Source organism: Leiobunum rupestre, chromosome 5 (assembly GCF_980474605.1).
Source record: "Leiobunum rupestre chromosome 5, qqLeiRupe1.1.hap1, whole genome shotgun sequence".
Lineage (NCBI taxonomy): Eukaryota > Metazoa > Arthropoda > Arachnida > Opiliones > Sclerosomatidae > Leiobunum > Leiobunum rupestre.
This window is the reverse complement of record NC_143388.1, coordinates 4,205,041-4,210,281: the sequence shown is the minus strand read 5'-3', so window position 1 is coordinate 4,210,281 and position 5,241 is coordinate 4,205,041.

Below are 5,241 nucleotides of genomic sequence, written 5' to 3'. Positions count from 1 at the left end.
TTAATTTTAAACATTTTTGAAACTCCAATTTTTATCTTATAGTGCTGTGACGAATCAAAATTCAAAAAAAATCTTGCGTGTGTTGGTTTTTGGTATAAACTGCCGCTCAATTTTTTATTGTTTTGACTAACCAAAATATCCAGGAAAGCTAATTTCTGGTCTATTTCCCCTTCGTATGTAAATTTAATGTTATTGTGAAAACTATTAACAATTTCTAATAATTTTTCCGGGGTTAAAGATTTGTTTTTAATTATGAACATGTCATCCATAAAACGATTCCACAGTTTAACGTTTAAATTTAAATAATAGTAGTCATAATATATACTGGGAGGCGGCAAAAGTAGTGTGGCAGGAACCTGATTGGAATGGAAGAGTTTTTAAGGAAGCGGTGAATATTAGAAAATTTGGTGGCCTAAATCTGGATAAGGGTGTAATTGACATAAACGGGTGGGGGATTTCAAAGTAAAATTTAGAGATAAGGAAGGAGGAGAGTAAAAGTAACGGGGGGGGGGGGGCTGAAGTTGGTTGTTTGTGGTTATTATTATTGTTATTATATTTGTTTATAAATATTATTTAGTATTGATTAGATTTGTTATAAATGTTTTAGTATTGATTAGATTTTTGTAAATATTTTTTTGGGTTGACGTAGAAATGTACAATCATAATATGATTAGACGCGGCTGAAGAAGGACCTCGGTCCGAAACGTCCCGAGTATTTTTAAACTTGTGAATAAAATTATACCATGAAGTAGCAGAACTTTGTTTAAATTCTTTAATTAGTATTTTATAAATATTTTAGGAGAGGCGATTTTTTTATTTGATTTTCCCTACAAGATGCTAATAAGTAGAAGATTAGCTTGGGAATAAGTTAATTGGTAAGTAGTTTCTTTGGAATCCGTGGCGTCGCTAAGCCCTTTATGGAGATGCTATAGCCCCCGAAATTACCAAATAAGCTCACCGAAAATTTTCCAAATTGCCTCCACTCTCAAATATATTTGCCAAAAGTGTATTTAAAAATATACCGCATATTGTTGCATTTCGGTGATAGCGTAATTTACTTGTGTTTGTATTCAGCATTCATTTACTTTAATCAACTTAACCAGACGATAGTGTTAAATAACTTTCGTTTATGGGAGTTATTTTTTACTTTTTTAAGACATAAATACAACTAAAGCTAATAAAATAATTCAAATACCATGTAAATATTGTTTTGTCGGCTACTTGTTTAAAGGAAAAGAAGTTTATTTGAGCTACAAATTAAAATTAAGCGCTTACGAACCGTTGGGGGACAGGGTACTCAAATAATTTGTTAGGAAGGATATCTAATTGTATTACCTACTTCAACTTTTTAAATCGTTTTCATTTTTAAAACATCAAATTGCCAAGTAAATGCAAATGAAGCCAATATAAACCCAAGACGAGAAAAGATAATACTTAAATTATCTAGACAGTGTGCTCTGCTTTTTTAATTGAAATAAAAATAAGTGTAATAAATGTTTAAAATCCAACCTAAATTTACTAAGTTCGATACAATTGTTTTGTAGATTATCGCTTTAAATTGATCTACAATTTCTGCAAACATAAAATGACTAAACCTTGATGGTTTCCCGCTTTTAAAAAAAGGCTTTCAAAGTGCCCCTGCCTCGGTGTGCCAGGGTTTCCTTGGCTTGGTCCCTTCCAACTGCTGAATCGTTCCTCTTTGCCTGAGCATTTTATTCTTATTTCCACATACTTTTGGTTCAGTGATTCCTTACACTGTTGACTGACGTTCATTCCAGTGGGCATTGCGAAACTGGCACTGTAAAGTGGTTCTCCAATATAAAGCGTCTCTTCATTTTCCATTGCAATCAAAATTTTTGCGAGAAGAATAAATAAAGACTCTGACATAAAACGCGCCAATATGTTTCATCCAGAAGTGTTGTTATCCCGTGGATTACATTTGATATATCCAACAAATAACCCTGATCGTAAGAATACTTTCTGAGCTCGTTATCTATTGGGTTATTTGAGTTCTGAAAAACGAAAAAAATATTCAAATTAGACATAAGCTACGGTCACACTGCCACCGAAATCTAGTTTTCTTAGCGATATTGTCTGAATTTCATTGCCACCAACCCCTATTTAATCCAATGTAGCACGATTTTTAAGGTCTAGTGTGACTGTGACAATAGACACTTTAGGAATTTAAGTCAAATACTATTAGTTAAAGCACAAATTAATATATGCAAATTTAAACTAGACGTAGAAGCCGATTGTTTGAATGTTATTTTAGTGTTTAAACTATATTTACTGAATCCAAATCTGATTAACCGATTATAAAACAGTCTGCCGAGAGAAGTTCATTGGTTCCGAGTAAAAAAAACTCTTTATTTCATTCGTTTTTTAACAAAATATTGAACTGGTTTTTATTAAAAATTTCAGTACATCACTTCACTTGAGATTATTACTTTGAAACTAAAAAATCTGCATTTAAATAACTATAGCATTCAGAGAAGGCTACGATAATTTTATCTGTTAAAAGAAAAAATTACAAACGAATACCAAATTGAGAATGTAGAATTGTGAAACGTGATCAGCTAAAAGTTATAGTAAATTTATTTCTGAAAATAGTACAATTTTTAATGGATAGTCAATTGTTAAAAGAAAATTTAAGAAACGTCTAATCTTTAAAAAAACAAATAAAATGCTTTTGAAAAGTAAAAAAAACTAATCGTAGCCATGGCTACTGAAATCAGAGACACACTAACGAATCAAATCATTTTAAATAAACCAAATTGTCATAAAATTAAAGATTTCAGAAACTGACTGAATTTCACAACATGCAAACTACTTCCGAAACTAAAAAACCATTATGAAGTACGTATAATAATTACATACAATTTCATTTGGCTAACATGACGTTAAGAAAGAGCCAATCTACTAAAAGAGTAACCATTATAGCTTGTGCAACGTAATTCTTTGTCCGTTATAGTTCGTTTAATGGCGGCAACACTTGCTTTAAATCTAGATCACAATATCTGGATACCGCGAAAAACCGTTACTTGCATTCAACGTTTCCCTGCCTTGCTAAATCTCTCTCGTTTTTAGACAGATAACATGGACATACATGCACCTGTGCAACATCTCACGGAACCATTCTGTAATAACATTGTTAATTCTCTATTAAAAGTAATTTTTTATATAAATATTTTATTTAGTTTATTCCTATTTAACCTAAGTTGTAACTTTTCTTTTTTATTTAAATTGTTAATTTATTATTTAATGTTAAATGTTATCTTCATATTTAATCTACACTGTTCTTTCCTTATTTTTTCTTTAATGATATGTTATTGGCAATTCTTAACTGTTCCTTTTCAATTTATTCTAAATTATTTTCCCTTTTTAATCTAAATTGTTATTTTCATATTTTATTTAAATTCTTAATTTTTAATGAAATCTAAATTGATATTTGATCTAATTGGTTATTTTCCTTTTTAATCTAGTTTGTTTTGTAAATTTAATCTATATTATCCTTGTAATCAAAATTATTATCCATTTTAATCTAAATTGACATTTTCCAATTTTATTTTAAATAAGAAGTATTTGCAGCTAAATGACTTTATGACAAAGGAAGCTAAAAACTGGCGACAAAATAATAACCTGGAATTAATTTCAGTAAAATAGGTTTAATAGAGTCTGAGCATGTTGAGCAAAGTAAGCAAATCATTAAGCATCAGTTACTGTGTTCTCTAAGTTCGTACTTAATACCATACCTTTAAATATTCATCATAGTAGGAATTCTTCCAAATGAATGGTCTCACCCTGGGCACGTTGTCCATTACATCCTTCACGGCATTGATCGTAATGTACGTGGTGGTGGAAAATTCTGACACCAGCACTGATTGTACAAGGATGCCGACGCAAAACATTCCAATAATCCAGTTTATTATCATCATATTGTAAAAGGAATTCGTCTGTATATTCACATCTTAAGAAATGTTGACATCTTTTCAAAATATCCCTAATAGGAAGCCCTAATAGAACCTTTAAGGAAACCTTATCTAAGAGTAAAATAATCAACTCTCTCATTGAACCGTTTCTCACACCTCTATAGAGACCACTGTGTAACAAGCAGAAAGAATTTAAACTTAAAAAAAAACAAGTAATAATTCAACCTTGGATAATTAAAGCTAACGCTTACTGGATATTTCACTCTCGGTTTTTCGCGTCCACCAAACTTTGGATTTGCTTTCCGCGCCATCTGTCGATTTTTCGCGTTTTGGTGGGACACGCTTTTTAAGGAGGGCGCACGTGTTCCTCCACGTGGTGGATTATTACTCCTATGTTATTCTCTCTTGTATAGAAATGATTATTGTTTGTAGTTTTTAAGTAAGTACCGCATATTATGGTTATTATTATTTACGTAAGTATTAATTATTTATTGTTTTAGATATGAGTTTCAGTGGCCGGAATCAACTTTTGGTGAAAACAATGAATATTTGGGGTATAAACAATTTTTTGACTCTTAACATTTTATAACATTATTGTACCGTATTATACCGTTGAATTAATAAGTAATAACGATTTACTATTAATAGCTTACAATGATTCCACACGAAGCCAAAAACCGGGCACAAATTTCAAACTGCCGTTATTTAACTTATTTTTGAAATCTCGCGCACGCGCCGCGAAGCTTGTCCCACTAAATTGTCTCCCCCCCTCGCTACCCCATCATATTCTCCAAAGTTTGATAGACGCCCGCGAATGTGTTGACGAAGGTACGTGTGAAACATCCAGTAAGCGTTTGCTTTTATTATTCATCCAAGATTCAACGACCAAGATTATGGAAATGCAAAGATTCTAAAGACCGTCCTCGCATAATTGGTAGCGAAAGTTATTAGGATTCCGATTTCTTGTGGCACTCTTTTTCACAGACGATAAACATCTTTGATTACCTTTTGAGATTTAAAATCAAAGAGTTCAGATTAAAATGTTGAGACAAATGTTTTCGGATTAAAAAGCACACGTACGTACCAAGTATGCGAGGATAAAACCAAATGCAAATTCTTTACTTATACACTCTTAGGTACTTGAAGGCATTCTTAAAAAAATTATAATTGTAAATACATAAGTTTAAAACTTTATATTTAAAAAATAGAAATTCATCGTGGGACTATTTGACATACGAATATGTCCTGTAGTATATGGTTAATAAACTTTATTTTATATACTTTACTGAAAGACCTCTGCGAAACTACCTCT